Raw genomic sequence first — 19,210 nt, forward strand, 5'->3', positions numbered from 1 at the left:
GTTACTTTGGGGGACACGGAAGCAGGCCGTGTGCAAAGAACTGGCCTGGCGGAGGGTGGACAGGGGGCCGGGCTCAGCTGGGGCCCCCGGAGCCCCTCCTGTTAGCCGCAGTGAGCAGCGGGCCTTCTCGGAAGCAGTCACGGGGTCCGATGCCGTAACCATGGCGCCCGCAGCCGGTGTGGGGATTGCACACTGCGCAGACCTCCCGCTGCAGCTAATCAGTCCCTGATGGCAAACGCGTTGACAATAGACTGCTCGCCCACCCCGACCAGACGACAGGGGGGCTGTGCTCGGGGACCTGGGCTTTCTGGCTAGATCATAAAGCTGCAGCAACCGACAGCTGTTCGCGTCTGTGCCTCACAGCTGCTTCCATCAGGCCTACAGACAGCCACACAGGGTCCGCTCCTGACCCGCCTGCCCCCACCAGAACGTCATCGCCCTGGCGCCTCCGACATGACCTTTCTCCTCCCCCCCCCCCCCCAGATGGATACATCTATCCAACCAAGAATCACAGTCTCGACTTCAGACAAACGGCCAGCTCCCAGGACTGATCTCGGATGCGCTCTACACGCTAGTTGCTGAGCCCAAATACACGGGGCCATCCTAGTCTCCCCACTCTCCTTGTGTCCCAGTAACATCTGCAGCTCTACGCCCCAAGTCGGTCTCCAGTCCCGACACTAATTCCCACATGCAGCACAGCCTGCCCCAAGCCCCAGTCTTGGGCCCGACTCCTGCATGGGGCCCAGACGAGGTTCCCCACTCCTCGGTGCAGCTCACATCTACCCCCGAGGGGATCTTTCTGGAACACAAATGACACCATGACACTTGTCCACCTGTAACTCCACCCAAAGGTTTCTCGATACTTGCTGGGGTGTCTTTTGGAAGAGGCACCTGCTCCTGAGAGCCCCCGACACCCTCAACTGAGGCTGTTGACTCCCAGGTTTCCCAACAGGGAGCACTTCCTGGGGCGGGTCACCTGGGCATTCCAGTGGTCAGATGACACAGACTGACACCTCAAACTACTCGCCCCAGCAGGGGGCTGGCTCCTATGCTGCAAAGAGTTCAAAGACAGGTTCCCCAGCTGGGATCAAACCACTGCCCGTGTGGTGTTTCCCTTGGCCACTGCATCACACCCATGGGACTTGATGGAAGGAGGGACCAAAGCACATGTTTCTAGGCAGGATGTTACAGGCTAAATGAGGTCCCTCAAAATCCAGATGTTCAAGTCCTACCCCCACCCCCAGCACCTCAGAATGCGGATGTATTTGGATATAGGGTCTTGAAAGAGGTAATTAAATCAAAATGAGGTCATTAGGATCGGCCCTGAACCCAAAGGACTAGAGTCCTAGAACATGAGGAGACAGACATACGCAGAGGGACAACCACAAGAGGACCGGGATAAAGATGATATCTACACACCCAGGAGAGAGGGCTCTGCAGGAACCAGCCTCAGCCCTGCCTAGATCTCAGACTCCCAGCCTCCAGAACCCTGAGAAATGAATACCTATGGTCTAAGCCGCCCAGTCTGGGGTATTTACTATGGCAGCGCGAGCATGCCGTGAAAATATCCGGTCTCAGAACTGACAGAACCTGCCACTTGTTCCCCTGGTACACAAGTCACAGGGACCCCAGGGACAGGATCGTTGAGGGACGCAGGGACCTGGCTCCAGACCCTCATGGTCTGGATGCAGCATCTGCCTGACACTGTGAGCACCTTCCATGTAGCGGGTCCTTTGCGTCAATGGTCACATGGGAGCGTCACAGCAGTGTTTGGACTGGGACATCCTTATACACTGTTTGCTCATGGTGTAGCAACTGAGGCCCCAAGAGGGAAGTGGGTGTCCTGCATCACACGCTGGTAAATGGCAAAACCAGACTCCCAACCACGTCTGCACGCTGACTCAAACTCCCTGTGCCATCTGTACGTGAGGCAGAATGGTTTCAGCCTTCGAGCAAGGAAAATCTTGTTTCCCCAGGGGCAGTGGTCCGTGGGGACGAGGTGCTGGGCTGCCAGACGGGCTCGTAAGCGGCACGGACTTCTCTGCCTTGTCGGGCCATGCCTCCCGGCCACCACGACGCCCTCCCCTTGTGCTCTGGATTATCATCCACATTCATTCATTTCAAACACCCTTTCTGGCCTCCCAGGCACCAGGAGCCGGTTCCTGCCCTGTACCCACCAGGGACGTCCAGACACATTGTACATCTGAGTCCAAGTGAGCGCCCCGCCCCTGAGTGGCCACTGTCGTCCCCCCTCCCCGACCACTTTCTGGGTGCCTGGCCCCTGACCAGGACTCTCCCTTTGGGGACCAGGCCCTGAAGTGGCACCTGGGGGTTGTCCGCATCTTTTGGTCTCACCAACGTCCCCAGGAAGAGCGAAGGCAGAGGCCGACTTTGCTGCATCATTTAGACCTGGGTCATGGCAAGCCCATGCTGCACAAAGGGGTGTTTGTAAAGGATTTGTCACATCTTGTGTCCCCTGGCTCCAAGGCTGCTGGAGAACACAAAGGTGACACCATAGTATCTCTAGGTGACACTGAGGGCATTTAACGTCACTCGGACCACAGTGGGAGCACGTCCCCTTGTTACCAACACTCACCGGCACTTTGGAACCGTAAGTGTGCGGCTCATGTCAAATGGTCAGGATTGGCCATTCCCTACCAGGCATCTGTGATTACAGTGGATTTGCTTAGTATTTAATTTTTTAACGTTTATTTTTGAGAGAGACAGAGCGTGAGTGGGGGAGGGGCAGGAAGAGAGGCAAACACAGAATCTGAAGCAGGCTCCAGGCTCTGAGCTGTCAGCACAAAGCTCTATGCGGAGCTCGAGCTCACAAAGCGTGAGATCATGACCTGAGCCGAAGTCGGACGCTTAACCGAGTAAGCCACCCAGGTGCCCCTGCTTGTATTTTTTAAATGACACCGTCTGGATGTGAACATGGCTGCTCTACTCACAGCATCTTGGAGAGGCAGAGGTGAGAATCACCAGAGCAACAAACACGTCACCAGGTTCACTCCCAGTCACTGAGAAATCTCTCATTACATATATGTTCACCTGAGGGGCACCTGGGGGGCTCAGTCAAGTAAGCATCCAACTCTTTTTTTTTTTTTAATTTTTTTAACGTTTATTTATTTTTGACAGAGAGAGAGACAGAGCATGAGCTGGGGAGGAGCAGAGAGAGAGGGAGACACAGGATCTGAAGCAGGCTCCAGGCTCCGAGCTGTCAGCACAGAGCCCGACGCAGGGCTCGAACTCCCGGACCACGAGATCATTACCTGAGCTGAAGTCGGGCGCTCCACTGACTGAGCCACCCAGGCGCCCCTCAACTCTTGATTTAGGCTCAGTTCACGGTCTCACGGTTCATGGCTTTGAGCCCCGCATCAGGCTCTGTGCTGACAGTGCAGAGAATGCTTGGGATTCTCTCTCTCTCTGCTTCTCCTCCCCTCTGTCTCTCTCTCTCAAATAAACTTAAAAAAATATATTTTTTAAATGTGTTCACCTGAGCGCACATTTCGAGGCAGCAATGTTACAAGTACCCTAAATACACACTGAGGGGTGACTGTGCTCCTCTGGGGCACAAACACGAGGGACACGTACCAAGTTACCTGCTACTCCAGCATCCGCAAAGCCCAGCAAGGGCCCCACAGTAATTGTGTTAGTTGAATTCTCTAATAACGCACAAAAGCTTGTAATAGGTATTTAAAAAAAAAAAAAAAAGCAATAGAAGAGATTTTAGGCATAACACAACCACATTCAGGTTTAATGCACCCTATCCACATTCCCACAAGGTGGTTTCGTTCTTGCCAATTTTCTGCGCCTACATCGGCACCTCCAGACTGAACCACAGAACTTTGCTGTGACTGCGTCCATAGCTTAACAAGTGATGTGAGCCACCTCCTATGGGGCTTCCAAAACAAGGGAACAGCAGAGTCCATAGTAACGTGTAATTCACATCGTATACGACCCAGAGACTGTGAACCGGGAGCCTGGCGACCCTACTGTGGCAGAGGCTCCTTGCCAGAAGCCGTCTTCCTACCTTTTTCCTGCCCATATCTGCACTGCGCTTCCCAGCCCATCCCCACCTTGCGGTGTGGACTCCACGTCTCTGGGTGTTCCCAAGGGGATGTAGTCGGATCCGTGAGGGTCTTAGGACAAGGGGTCTGGCTCCTGCGGGGTCACCCAAACAGCCCCACCCACTACTGGCGGGAACCCTCCATCGAGGAGGAGGAGGGAGAAACCACATGGACGAGGCTTGACTGGCCTGAGATTCACATGACGAAGACATGGCCTGAATCTTTCGTCCCTGATGTGTTGGGACGCTCTGCTGTGGTAACATCTGTTGCCCTAAACACAAAGGTGCTTTGCAAACCCCTCCACGACTGTGACAAAAAAAATAAGGCTTAATGGAACTCACTTCCCCAAGCCACAGCCCACACTAGAAGGGTACTCAGAGAGCCTCACTCAGGTAAATGGGGCTTAAAAGCAGGGGCCCCTTTGAAAGGCTAATCCCTCAGTTCAGGTCCCGCCCACCTCCGCCGTCCCCGTGGAGGAGAAGTTTCCTTGACAACCCTGACAAACCTGCTCGGTTCCCTTGGCAACCAACTTTCTGAATTGCCCAAGCCTTCCCCATTAACAGCATTCCTATTTAGTCTTGCAGAGCCTACAGTGACAGTGCTGTCATCATGTTGCAGCGATCAATTACTCCAGACCTGCAATTATTGGCTACGTGAGGTTATTAATCATAAAATCCCGTAAGAACCAGCGTTACAAGGTGACTAATTCTGCACGCGGCACCCATGAAAAGGATGGGGTAACTGTTCTCATGGTCGAAGAGCCCGCCTTGTGATGGAGCCAGGACTTGGGTTCCTTCCATCAGAGATTTTTCAGTGTCCCTATACCCACACCCCAATAATACTGCTGTCAACACCAGTCCATAGAAGACCTGACTCATCCAGGATGAAAGAATTATCTTAACACAGATAGTGGACTGAATGGTGACCTCCAGAAGGGGTTTCTCCCAGAACGTGTGAACAGCACCTTATTTGGGAAAGGGTTCTTTGCAGTGAAGGATTTTGAGCTGACACTATCCTGGGTCAGGGTGGCTCTAAGTCCAGTGACAGGTGTCCTTAGAAGAGACAGAGGAGGAGACACAGATACAGAGGAGGGGACATGCTCCTGAGAAGCCACGTGAAGACAGAGGTAGAGTTGGAAGGGACACGGCCACAAGCCCAGGAGCCACAGAAGCTGCAAGAGGCAGGAAGGACCCTCTCCTGGAGCCTCTGGAGGGAGTGTGGTCCTGCCCCTCCTGGATCTCAGCCTTCTGGTCTCCAGAACTGGAGGAGGGTAGACTTCGGTAGTTGTAAGCCAACCAGCTGATTTCGTTTCTGACCGCAACCATAGGAAACTAATTCCCACAAAAAGTGTGTTCCGTCCTCTTTGCTCGGATCCTGGACGCAGCTCACGTAAACGCTAACATTTGGGCACTGTGAATGCACATTATACAGGAATTCTTTGTACCATATTGTTGCCTTTTGGGAAGTCTGTCATTGTGTCCCAACATTGAAACTTCTCGACAGAAGTCTTATGTTTATGCTTGCTACGGAGACATCCTCTGCTCACTAATATGTCTGTACCTTTGCTCTGGGAGGAACTTGATGGACTGGTGTAAGAACACCTGCTCTTTGTCTCAAGTTATTCAAAGGCCACATAAGCACAGGCAACAAAAGCAAAAATACACACATGGGACTACCAACTGAAAAGCTTCTGCACAAAGGAATCCACAGAGTGAAAAGGAGACCTGGAGTAAAAACTAATCCCAAACCCTACTTCTGATAAGGGTTGGTAGTCAGAATATAGAGAGAACTCCTACAATAAAAGCGAGTGAGCTACTTAATAGGTAGACCTGAACAGACATTTCTCCAAGACGACACAAAGATGGCCAAGAGACATATGAAAAGATGCTCAGCATCTCTGGTCATTAAACACACATGGGAAGCACAAGGAGATACCGCCTCACGCCCATTAGGAAGGCCACTATCAACACAGAAAGCAAGAAGCGTTGATGAGGATGTGGAGAAATCGATGCAGCCACCATGGGAAACAGTATGGAGGTTCCTTGATAAACTAAAAATAGAACTACCCTTTGACCCAGCGATCTCCCTTCTGTGCACATAGCCAAAAGAATTGAAAGGAGGATCTTAGATATTTGGATGCCTGTGCTCACGGCAACATCATTCACAACAGCCGAGAGGTGGAAACAGCCCAGATTGTAAGGGTTACATTGTAGTGTAGGGCTAACCCACAGCCTTAAGAAATAACAGCTTTAACACTGTAGGTTAAGAGACAACAGCCTTATCCTATCAATCAAGGGATGGCTTAGTGTTTGATTGGATTGGGGCAAGGGCTTGTTTGAACTGTTTCCACCTGGGAACTATTCCTTTGTTCTGCTCCCAGGTGATAATGGGATGTGGTCGGCTATAAAAACTCTGTACCAGCTGTGTCATTGCAATACACTTTGCTGTGACTGTCACTGGTGTCCATGGCATTCCGTTTCAGGAGTCGTGTGGATGCAACAAGAGGTCTCTGGGAAAATGGGCACAGAAGATGTGGCACATACATACAATGAAGTATTATTCAGTCGCAAAAAAGAAATGCATGGGAACGCAAGCTGGTGCAGCCTCTCTGGAAAACAGTATGGAGGTTCCTCCAAAAACTAAAAATAGGACGACCCTACGACCCAGCAATTGCACTACTAGGCAATTATCCACGGGATGCAGGTATGCTGTTTCGAAGGGACACAGGCACCCCCATGTTTATAGCAGCACTATCCACAATAGCCAAAGTATGGAAAGAGCCCAAATGTCCGTCGACAGATGAATGGATAAAGATGTGGTACATATGTACAATGGAGTATCACCGGCAATCAAAAAAAAGAAAAAGAAATCTTGCCATTTGCAACTACGTGGATGGAACCGGAGGGTATTATGCTAAGTGAAATTAGAGAAAGACAAAAATCCTATGACTTCACTCATATGAGGACTTTAAGAGACAAAACAGATGAACTTAAGGGAAGGGAAACAAAAATAATATAAAAACGGGGAGGGGGACAAAACAGAAGAGGCTCATAAATATAGAGAACAAACCGAGGGTTACTGGAGGGGTTGTGGGGGGGGGGATGGGCTAAATGGGTAAGGAATCTACTCCTGAAATCATTGTTGCACTGTAGTCTAATTTGGATGTAAATTTAAAAAAATAAAATTAAAAAGAAATCCTGTCATGTTACAACATGGATGACCCTTGAGGACATGATGAGTGAATGAAGGGAGTCACAAAAGGACAAACACCATGACTCCGTTTATATGGAATTCACGGGAAAGAGAGTAGATAGAAGGGTGGGTGCCAGGCGCGGCGGCGGGGGGGGGGGGGGGGGGAGTTGTTGAACAGGCACCGAGTTTCAGTTTTGCAAGATGAAAACGTCCTAGAGATCCGTTACACAAAACGGAATACAGTTACTCACTCCTGAACCGTAGGCTGAAAAATTGTTCAGAGGATAATTTTTGTATTCTGTGTTCTTTACTACAATTAAAAATAATTTTTTGGGGGGGTGTGCCTGCGTGGTGCAATCGGTTAAGCATCTGACCTCGGCTCAGGTCACGATGTCACAGTCCACGGGTGTGAGCCCAGCACTGGGTTCTCTGCATACAGCTGGGGACCTGGAGCCTGCTTCCGATTCTGTGTCTCCCTCTCCCTCTGCCCCTCCCCCGCTTGGGATCTCTCTCTCTCTCTCTCTCTGCCTCAAAAATAAACATTTTAAGGGGCGCCTGGGTGGCGCAGTTGGTTGAGCGTCCGGCTTCAGCCAGGTCACGATCTCGCGGTCCGTGAGTTCGAGCCCCGCGTCGGGCTCTGGGCTGGTGGCTCGGAGCCTGGAGCCTGTTTCCGACTCTGTGTCTCCCTCTCTCTCTGCCCCTCCCCCGTTCATGCTCTGTCTCTCTCTGTCCCAAAAATAAATAAAAACATTGAAAAAAAATTTAAAAAAAAATTAAAAAATAAACATTTTAAAAGTTTTTAAGGCAGGTTAGCTTTGTTCTTCACTAATAAATATGGAAACTAGAATTAAAAACTTTAATAAATTCACAACACTTCAAAATACAGGGTCCCTGGTGGAAAACAAGCATAGCATACAGGTCCTTGATCAGAAAGAACTTGCATACAGTTCAAGTGGACACTTCCTGAGGCCACTGCCGGCTCTACAATTCTACAGTTTATGGCCTAAGACATCTTCCCGTCCCCCGCGTCGTTCCCACATGCACGCTACGACTGGAATGTTAAAAACATGGTCGTCCCTCAGACTGTGGCCGCATGGGACACCTTGAACATACCGTTGTGTCAGCCCACAGCCTGCCTCCCCAAGGACGCAAGGCAAGTCCGCCCCGGATTCTGCAGCTCACGAGCTCAAGTCAAGGAGGGTTTCGCTGAGGCTGTGAAGTGGCCTCGTGGGAAGTCACCTGGCTTCAGGAGTGACTGTGAACTCTCCTTAGTAACCAGGAGATCGCAGAGAGAAGGTACGACGTAGAGTCGGAGACCACGGTGTCCTAACAGCGACTCTCAGAGCCAATTCTGCACCACACCTTTGCGAACGCATGCCAAGGACTTCACAGACCCTGTGTGGGGTTGAATTGTATTCCCCCCAAAAGATAAGCTCACATGCTAACCCCCAGTACCTGTGAACATGTCCTCATCTGGGTGAGGGTCCTTGCAGATGTGACCAGGTTGAGGTCCCACTGGAGTAGGGTGGGCCCTAATTCGGTGACAGGTGTGCTTTGTAAGAAGGGGAAAAGGGAACCTGGGGGGACAAAGCCGATGGGACGGCAGAGCAGAGACTGGAGTGAGGTCTATAAGCCAAGGATTGCCAGCAACCACCAGAAGCTGGAGAAGCTGGAAGGACCCCCACCCCCACCCTCCGGAGCCGCCAGTGGGAGAAGGGCCCTGCTCCGCCTGGATCTCAGACTTCCGGCCCCAGAGCTGAGACAGGTTACCTTTCTGTTGTTTTCAACACCAGCTTGTGGACCTTGTTACAGTGAGCTGCAGGGAAACTCACACACACGGCCCCTGCTCTGTAGGCTTCCGGGGGCATGGGTCCCCTAAAAGGCAGATGGACTATGGAAGCCGCAGAGTCAGCAGTGGGCCCCCACAGGTCCCACAGCAGGGGCTGGACTCCAGACTGCAGAAGGATCAAGTCTGGAGCCCTGAGCCCCTAAGTGTGCAGACTGCCTCCTGGCCTCCCGAGGTTTTGGTGCCCTGTACGTGTGGGGTCAGAAGCATCGCAGACAATCTCCTGGTTCAACACCTTCCATGCCCCCGTTCTCAGTGGTAACCAAGAGTCCGGTCGTCCCAGTGACAAAACCCCATTGGGACACCTGCCACGCTGTCAGAAGCTGATTGGAGGTGGACGAACGGCGTGAGGGAGGGGACTTCCTCATGTGAGGCCAGCAGGCACCCATGCAGGGAGCGTCCCCACCGGAGAGCTGCTGGGCCCCACCGGGGGCCGCCTGGCTGGTAGCCGAGCCCAGTGCCGTCTGCCCAGCCACAGCTCCCCACTCCACAGGCCACAGCACACAGATTACGTGCGACAACCTTAAATATGGGGAAACATGTAGCCAAAAAGTCACACAAAACCAAATCAGTAAACACAAGCAAACCAGCCTAGTTTGGCACCTTGAGGCCACAGGGCCTGGTTTCGTGCACACGCTCTTCCGCAAGCTTTTGATTTACCCGAGTCGGCCCCTCCTTCCTCACCCCAGGGCCTTATTTTCCGCTTCCTCACCTCTACCTGGCGTGAATTTCACACAGTGGGTCGTGCCACACAGTCTCTTCCTTGGCAGGCTGCAACCCAGCAATTTGAGAGAAGATTCCATCCAGCAAAGGCCACTCAGACCAGGCAAACTGCCAGGCCGTGACCCCTCGTTCTCTCCCAGCAGCCCAGCCCTGAAGCCACCGGCCAGATCAGGCGTGCCTACAGGTGCCCTTACTTTGAAGGGGGTATTTATACAAACCTCTTTTGCAGGGACACCTGTGCCCCACTCCCAGGAAGGCTGTCTTGGCTGGGGGAGGCTGCCCCGTAGGCCAATTCTCCAATTCTCGCCGCCCCGGGAGGCCAATCAGGGGTCGCAGGCGGAGAAATGGGCCTTCCTGCCCCAGCCAGGAACAGGTGTGGGGCATCAGGACAGAGTGGGGAGGCTTCTCTGGTTCGTTTTCTGAATCATTTCAGCCAGCTGGTGAGTCAGAGGGCGCTTCGAGAAGAGCCGGTCCTCACGAGGAGTAAGGAAGAGGGGAGGGGGGGTGGTGGGCAGAGCCACACGCCCCGGAGCCCCTGGGGGCAGCAGGCACGGCAGCGCAGCGCAGAGCGGCCCCTCTCTACGCAGCGCAGGTCTGTGCACCTGCCGGAGGAGGAAAGCCAAACAGTGCAAAGCCCTCTGCACCACGGCCGTGGCGGGCTCATCCAGGGGCAGCTGGGGGCCTTGCAGGGGCCCAGCGGGGCCTCCCCGAGTCGTGCCCCAGGGCAGCTCCTGGTGATGGGAAATACAGAACGTGCTGCAGGGCGACCCCAGTGGTAGGGTTGGACACCGAATCCCATTGAAGGAAGGCTTTTCTCTTTTTCTTTTTTTCTTTTTTTTTGTATGTTTATTTATTTTGAGAGGGAGAGAGCGCAAGCCCGGGAGGGACAGAGAGAGGGGACAGAAGATCCAAAGCAGGCCCTGTGGTGACAGCAGAGAGCCTGACGCTGGGCCTGACCCCACGAGCGTCGAGATCATGACCTCAACCAAAGTCGGTAACCAACAGAGCCACCCAGATGCCCCAAGGGAAGGTGTTTGCAAAGTAAGTCCTGAGAGTCAGGTTTTGCCGAGGGGCAGTCAGAGGGGGTGGGGAGGGGCGCAGAGGGCCAGGCCCACTCCCGCCAGCCCCCAGCCCCCAGGTGCGAACCGCACCAAGGCCCTGCTGTGTGCTGTGTATGTGTTATTAGTGTCTCCCAGCCTGGGCGTGGGGCCGTGACGGCGGGCATTGGCAACTGTCCCTTGCTGAGCACAGGGCCGAAACGAGTGCTAGCAGAATTTTCAGGAACCACAGCGGGCGTCCCCTGCAGACCTCAGGCTGCAGTGTGGGTGCCGGGTCTGGCACTGGGTGAGACTCCAGTGAGCAGTGGCAGATTTTGCTGGCGTGAGCATCCCGGACCTGGAACCCTCAGGATCTCACTGCGCGGCCCCCCTCGTGCTCTGTGTCTGGGCTCCTGGGAGCGGGGCGACCAGCCCGGCCTCCACCTTGATAGGCCTCCTTCGCAGCCTATGGCGTCCCTGACGCCTGGGGCGTGGCCAGGGCGAAGCACCGGATGGGGGACGTCCTGTGTGGGAAGAGACGACGAGGAAGCGTGTGTCCGTGAACAGCGACGCCAAGACACGGGCCAGGGGGCCCATTGTGGCCAACGTGCTGCTTCCAAAGCCCCGTCTCTTCTCCCCGTTTTAGCTCTCGGGCTCCAGCTAGCAGCACAGCCGTGGCTCAGTGTGTGCCTTTGTGAGGCCTCAGCCACCCCGCGGGGGCGTTGCGTGGACCAGCCCCGCAAACCAGTGCCCTCCAGCAGCCTGCGGCCGGCAGGTGGGAAGGGCCGTCCACACGGGGGGCAGAGGGGGCCAGAGTGCTGAGACCTCTGCTGTGCAAACTTCCAGTTCCTTCCTTAGGACATGGGGAAGGGAAGGATTCCAGGCCTGGGGACCAACCAGCTCTGGGTGGTTTGCATGTTCTGGGTGGGGGGTGGGGGCGTCGAGACAGGGGCTCAGCCTTCAAACACTGGAAATGCTCCCCAGACGGCAAGGGGAAGTGGTTCCTGCATCTAGCAGAGAGAGAGGGGAGGCGTGCGGGGGTCCCCGAGGTCACACAACACCCCCCCTGCCCCCCACCCCCGGCGGAGCCATGCTGGCAGGATCCCAGGACTCGATAGAGGGCTGCATGCGTGAGTCCGTGCGCGCCGCGGACGCGTGGCCGGATCCGACTTTGGGACCGGGAGGAATCCGGGTGCTGGTGCCCCAATGCTCCCTCCTTCCCCGGGGGTCTCGCAGAGCCTACCCCTCCCTCCGCAAGGAAGGGTGAAAACAGGTGGGCTTCCCCCCCTCAGAGACGCGGAGCCTGGGCTGGGGGCTGGTCACTTGGGCACGCCGCTTGGCGCCCCCCGTCTCCCGGCGCCCAGGAGGAACGCGGATGTCTTGGCCGAACCACAGGGTTCGGTTGCAAACAGTGTCAGCACAGCTCCTCCGACGGTTGCAAGAGTTTCTGACTCCGATCTGGCTTAGACGACTCCGTCCCGGCTGGGTTAGCTTCCTGGGGGGACAAAGACCACACCTGGAGGCCCGGGCAGGACGGCCTGGGGGCAGGGGGGGGCGGGGGGGGGGGGACAGGAGGGGGCAACGTTGGGGAGGTGGGGGCGGGGTCAGGGGCAGGTGGGGATGGGGACTGGGGGGGCGGGGGGGGGGGGGGGTGAGGGACCAGGTGGGGGTGGGGACTGAGGGGGGGTCAGGGATCAGGTGGGGGTGGGGACTGATCGGGGGTCAGGGACGGGTGGGGGTGGGGACTGAGTGGGCGTCAGGGGCAGGTGGGGTGAGGGGCAGGGGGCGGGGGCTGGTGGGAGAACACCAGCTCCTGAGGCCGCTCTGTGGCCTGTTCCCCTCCCCAGGCACCTGCTCCGTGATGGACACTGGAGTCGTCCAGGGGGCTCACCTCTGCGTCTCCTTTTCCAGGCGTACACATTCTCTCAGGTGACATGGGCCTTACTCTGGGGCTGCCAGTGACAAAAGAGGGGACTTTCCTGGCTCTGTGTACAGACACGCGGCAGGTGTGAAGGCCGAGCTGTTAGCCTGGCCTCTGGATAACAGTATGGAAGGTTCAGGCTCCTTCCGTCTTTCGTCTTCCTTCTGCGGTCAGTGGAGCTTTATCCCAGCCTAGTCTCCTCAGGGTCCCTAAGTGGCTGCTGCAGCTCCAGGCATCACACACCGTGGACAACACTGATGCTTGTTCAGTCTGTTTCCTCCTGTGAACCTTTTTTTCTTTCACACGATATGATATTTCTAAACCATTGTCTGTGTTGGCCAGCGTATTAATACATTGATATTTATATGTATTTATGTGACAATACATCCGTGTGATCATCTACATTAGCAGCCTCATGTTGTAGCATAGCAAAGTCCGAACCTCCTGTGAACCTTAATTTCTCCGTGGAAACCCTTCCCGTGGGGGTCCCCGCAGAATGTCTCCACGACCTACTTACTGGCCAAGATGGCGGCCAAACCCAATTCTGGCACAGGAGCCGGAATTCCTAGGATCACCTGAGACCATGCTTCTCTACCCACAAGATTCTCTTCTTGCAAACAGCTTTATTGAGATGCATTCACACACCATGCAGACCACCCAGGGTACAAGACGGTGGTTGTCAGTGTGGTCACGACATCGGTAAAGTCGCAACCACCATCCCCAGGGTCCGTTTTAGAACATCGCGTTCACCCCAGAAGGAAACCTGTGCCCACTAAACAGCGTCTCCCCATCCCTCCTTCCCCCGGCCCTCGGCACCCACTGGTTTCCACTCTCGCTCTGGGTTTTCCTGATCTGGACATTTTGTGTAAAGGGAATCGTGTGACTTCCTCCATGGGAAGGGCTTCCATCTGGTGTCCTCATCCGGCTTGTCTCACCAAGCGCACTTTCAAGGTCCACCCACGTGGCACCAGGTGTCAACGCTTCACTCCCGTTTGTGGCTGAGTGATATTCCAGTGTGCGCACACCACATTCTGTTTGTTATCCGTTCACCCGTTGATGGTCATGTGGGCGGTTTTCACTTTTCTGGTGCTCGTGAACCGTGCTGCCGTGAACAAGAGGGCACGTACGGGAGACTGGAATCGCTGGTCCACGGGGTGGCTCCCTGGTTGCCGTCTGGAGGGACTTCCAGACTGTTTTCCAAAATGGCTATACCATTTTGCATCCCCACCAGCCTGGTTTGGAGGTTCCATTTCGCACCTGGTTATTGCCTGTTTCCGATTCCTCGGTGGGCGTGAGGCGGTGTCTCATTGTGGGTCTGTCAACAGATTCGCACCCCCTTTGTATCAAATATTTTGTAACCCTCCCCTCCCTTTCTGAAATCAAATGTAGAGGTAACATAGTGTCTCTGCATGTGTAACTCACTTATAATGTGTGTCTATTATGTAGCTATAATTATACTATAAAGGAGAATGAAAGGTAAATACATTTTAATAAAATAACCTGTAATTTAATATGTCAGAGCTTGCCCTCCACTACACTAAAGACGTAACCAGTAATCAATCGCATGCTTAAACTTAAGAAAAGAGATAGGCTTCAACTCGATTCAACATTTTTTTTATGTTTATTTATCTGAGAGACAGTGAGCCTACGAGGCGGGAAGGGGCAGAGAGAGAGAGAGAACCCCAAGCAGGCTCTATGCTGTCAGTGCAGAGCCCAAGTCGGGACTTGATCCCATGAACTGAGAGACCCTGACCTGAGCCGAAACCAAAAGTCAGACGCTCAACCGACTGAGCCACCCAGGTGCCCCCTCAACCTTTATGATGCTTTTAAACAAGGACAAATGGGCATGTCTGTATACAATCCAAATCACCATGGTTAGAGCAATCCTGGTGCATTCACTGGCAATTCAAAACCTCCGAGCCACGTAATCACTGGAGACAGGATTTTCCAAAATGTTCTCAATAAGGTTCTGAATAAAAATGAGAACAACCGTTCCTAGAATCACACCGTGGTTACATACCTGCAAAATTAAGCGCATCTTAAAGCCATTCAGAAACCATGTGTTCATCAGTAGATCGAAGTTAGATTGTTGCCCAGAATTGTGTGCTGGTCCTTCCCCAGGAAAGGTGAGCTCGACAGGGCTCTTGAGCACAGGGCTGTACCCCAGGATGCCTGGCAGCTCAGGGCACCAGCATGGTTCACGAGCAGAACACCCAACTTTGGTGTGGACCCAGGATCTACAATTCCATGTAGAGAACGCAGCTGGGACCAGAGGTCTCCAAACTGGGACTCACATGTCCTCTGTCCAAGGCGCAGGAGAAGGTAGTGGTTTGGAGAGAATCCCTGCACAGACCCTCCAATTCTTGGGTGCTCCTGAAAGTGGCCTGCCTGGCAGCTGATTTGCAGAGCAAACCCCCCCACGCAGCCCTCTTCCCTACAGACTTGAAGTCCTCAAGATGCCATAAATGGAAGACGTCTCTGCTCGGGCTGCACTATAACAAACCCCACATGCCAAGTGGCCAAGTAGACCCCGTCTTCTCCCTGTGTCCTCATGTGGCTGGCCCTCTGCGTGTGTCTGTGTCCTGATCTGCTTATAAGGATGCTCTGTGTAGAACTTGTTCGTGTGACCTGTTAATGCATTTCTGCCCAGAGCCGCCCACACACCCTCACGGGGGCTTAGTTGGCTTGTGCTCCGTCTCTGGCCTCACGATCAGAACGGCCCTTCTGTTCCTGACACCAAGAGGCATTAAAGCGACTCACGTTCCTCCTTGAGCCAGACCAGGCTGGCCCCCTGGGATGGATCAGGGAGGGGAGAGGACTGTGCAGGCGTCCGTCCCTAAGATTGTGAGTACCGTTCGAGAGACAGAAAAACCAGCTAGCTCGGGACCGCACCAAGGCCGACTTAATGACTAACCATGGATCACACAAGCCGGGTGTATGTGTTGCCCTGGCGGGAAGAGGTAGTGGGAGGCCTCATCCGAGGGGGGACAGTCTGCCAGGACACTGAATCGGGACTCCAGCTGGCTGTTCACTGTGGGGCTTCCCCAGCCAAGAGGTTGGATGTCGTGAGCACCCGATTTGGTGGATTAACCCTTCTCTGTTCTTCTCGATACTCTCTCTCTTTACGTTTACTGTAATTGTTTCCTCCCGTGTGTTCCCGTTCCCTTATAATTAGTAAGAGAAATAATTCATCTTTTCTCCACGAGGCAGAAAGTGTGGTCATTGTGAATTATTCAGAACGAAGCACCCAAGTCATGTTGGGTTGGGGACCCCCTACTGACTATTTAAGCTAAGTTATCTCTTTCAAGGAACTTCTGGGGTCCTGGGGCTGAGGACTTGAACATGCGGACATTCAGGGGACACAATTCAGTCCGTAAGAAAAGGTTTCCTGCCTTACCCAGCCTGGGCCAGTTTCTGTTAAGGGTTAGAGCAGAGAGACGCGAGGGGGGCTCAGCGATCTCGTGGTTTGTGGGTTTGAGCCCTGCGTCAGGCTCACGGCTGTCAGCACAGAGCCTGCTTGGGACCCTGCATCCCCTTTTTGCTCTTGCCCTGTCCCCTCAGGCACACTGTCTGTCTATCTCTCTCTCTCAAAAATAAATAAACATTAAAACAAAAACAAGAGCAGGTGGTGTTCACGGTTCATCATGAACTCAGCTGTACGTGGGACCCAAGACGGCGACCGCCCTCCGGCAACGCCAGGAGTCCCTGCGTCCGGGCGAGACCCCACGTGAGCAGCACATCTGAAATGTGTCTTAGCCGTGCAGCATTTCACAGCCTTAAACACAGCGATTCTGTTCGGCTTCCCACACCGCTCATCTTCGTGTGCTTCCCGAGCTGGACGCAAGGAGCCTCGAGAGGGTCGGGACGGAAACGGGCTGTCAACGGTCACACCCGCGGGGCTGCAGGTGGTGACAGAGTGACAGTGAGCTTGCTGTGCCCCTGGCCGACAGACCGGCTTTGTTAGGGCAGAGCTTCTCGGACCTACTCCTGCCCTAAAATGCCGATCCGGGTGTAGCTGAGCCTCACAGAATCTTGCAAAGTGTTCGTGCTTTTCCTATTAACACAGTGTCAGCACGTTTCCTGGTAAATACAGTATATTCTGTCTGCTGCTCGGCGCCGTCCCCGCCCTCACCCCCAGGGCACAGTGTCTGTTGAGTTAAAGGCCATGATAAACCCGGTGAAAACGTTTGTAATTGTTACGTGTTCTTATCACTTATCCTGGACTCTGAAAAGCCCAGCTCCAGACACACTGGTAAGTGATATGCATTTACCAGATGCGCAGGCATCTGGGAGAAAGCAGTTGTCTGCAGATGAGCGAGGGCAGGGGCCGAGGCTTGTCTTCGGATGAGGGGTAGGTCCTTATCTCGATGGCAGGAACCGTTGTCCGTTGTCCGGTGTGCGCACATTTCAACAGTATCAAGCCGCAAGCTTGAAGTGTGCTCGGAAGTTGCTGTTCAAAGAGTTTCAGATAGTGACGCAGCATTGCACATGCAGAGAGTTATTCTGATACTCGTTTTCTCCCCTTTGGATCTCGCCGGCGGGCTTCTAGAAACTGCCCTGAAGGTCGCCTCTCTTGGTGCCGTGAGCTTGCCTTTGCCACAATAGCACGCACTTTTCTTGCAGCGAAAACTGAACCGGGCCTGTGGCTGTCAGGGGGCCTGACCGGGCTGGTTGCAGGGGCTGGGAGGGAGGGGCGGATACACCGGTTTTCCACAAGCAGAATGACCCAGACACGTGGATCTCAGATCTCACCGGTAGGAGCCTTTATGAAAGTAAAATACCACAGGAGCAAAGGCAGAATAACATGGGCCGTACCCCAATCTCCCGAGTCTTTTGAACACATCAGGACACAAGCATTTCTAGGGGCTCCCGGCTGGTGACTCGATCTCAGGGTTGGGAGCTCGAGCCCCACCATGGGTGTAGAGATTATTTTTAAAGATGGCACACGCAAAAGAATGTCTAGGACCTAGACTGGCTGGCGAAACCCAGCTTCTCAGTTGCTAAGCACCGAGGAAGCCCGCTGGCCGGCTTCCGAGACCCTCGGAAAGGGGACCCTTCTCGTGAGTGAATCCCACATCCTTTTGAACGTTTGCCATTGTTTACTTTCAACACAACTGGCAGAGAAGCCGATCACTCAGCGGACTGATTACCCAACCTTTTGTGTAACACTTGGGCTTGTCAGTAGGGCGGACTTCAAAGAGTAACTGATACTTTTATAACAAAACTTCTACTCTCATGTAAACACAGCTGCTCAATACTAATGGCCAAAAGTAGAAACTAGGAAGGCACCTGCGCGGCTCAGCGGACTTGATTTCAGCTCAGGTCATGGTCCCACGGTTCCGTTCGTGAGATCCAGCCCGGCGTCGGGGTCCCTGCTGGCATCGCATTGGTCTGCTTGGGACTCTCTCTCCTTCCGTCTCTGCCCCTCCCTTGCACGCTCTGTGTCTGTCTCTCTCTCTCAAAATAAATAAAGTTTAAATAAATAAAAAGTGTGAATATATCTATTATTGAATCTTTTCTGGTTTTTTCTAGTTTTTTTTTTTTTTTTTTTTTTTTGAAAAGAGAGAGCGAGGGAGGGACAGAGGGAAAGAGAGAATCCCAAGCATGCACACTGAGCATGGAACCCGGTGCGGGACTCGATCCCACAACCCCGGGATCGTGACCTGACCTGAAATCAAGAGTCAGATACTCAAGCGACTAAGCCACCTAGGCCCTCCATGGTTTTTTTTCATTTTATTTATTCATTGAAGAAATCTATACCCCCACGTGGGGCTTGAACTCACATACTTGAGATCAGGAGTCACATGCTCCTGTGACTCAGCTAGCCAGGTGCCCCCAAGCCTTTTCTATTTCTAGCAATAAATTGTGGTTGTCCTTCATATACATGTGGGAAGAAAGGGGGCGTTTCATTCGTCCTATACAAAGATGCAGTTCAGATACATTTTATCTACTGGTATAAACAGTATATGACGTACCAAAACATATTTACTACTATGTTAACATGTTGCAACTACTCATAATTATGATGCTAATTCAGGGAAAAAGGTAGACCTTAGAGCTTTATGGTTGTAATACATACAAGAAATTTTTAACCGTTTGTAAGCATGGGGATGCTGGCGTGACCAATAAAAGACTTTTAGGCATAAAAGTCTGCAGGAAAAAGAGTATCTAACAATCTCTGAGCGGTGAGGAATGAAAATATAATTTCAAGGGGAAACAGAATAGGAGGAAACCACTCTGGAAGGCTGCCCCCCCCCACCCCGTGTGGCCCCGGCAACATGACCCGCTGTCAAATGCACAAATGACCACGGAAGGGACAGAGCTGTCATGGTGGGGCCAGGGTGGGAGGCAGAGGGGAGGCAGAACCGAGATCCTGCTCTGCTCTGTCCTGTGGTGGCAGAGTCCCGTCTGTGTAAATGTG

The 19,210-nt window shown here is 53.5% G+C and overlaps 2 long non-coding RNA genes across 3 annotated transcripts in view; one reads left to right on the forward strand and one right to left on the reverse strand.

Annotated features, from left to right (window-relative positions):
* LOC123383330 overlaps positions 1 to 9,954 on the reverse strand; it is a 27,095-nt gene extending 17,141 nt beyond the window's left edge. For both annotated transcript variants that reach the window (XR_006592921.1, XR_006592920.1), the window contains exon 1: positions 9,821 to 9,954. This is a non-coding gene — a long non-coding RNA (uncharacterized LOC123383330). The remainder of the gene's footprint in view (positions 1 to 9,820) is intronic.
* A 31-nt stretch (positions 9,955 to 9,985) lies between these two features.
* LOC123383331 lies at positions 9,986 to 14,300 on the forward strand. The gene is made up of 2 exons (XR_006592922.1): positions 9,986 to 12,354; positions 12,780 to 14,300. It is a non-coding gene; the product is annotated as an uncharacterized LOC123383331 (long non-coding RNA).
* The last annotated feature ends 4,910 nt before the right edge of the window (positions 14,301 to 19,210 follow it).

This window comes from Felis catus, chromosome X (genome assembly GCF_018350175.1).
Source record: "Felis catus isolate Fca126 chromosome X, F.catus_Fca126_mat1.0, whole genome shotgun sequence".
NCBI classification, from domain to species: domain Eukaryota; kingdom Metazoa; phylum Chordata; class Mammalia; order Carnivora; family Felidae; genus Felis; species Felis catus.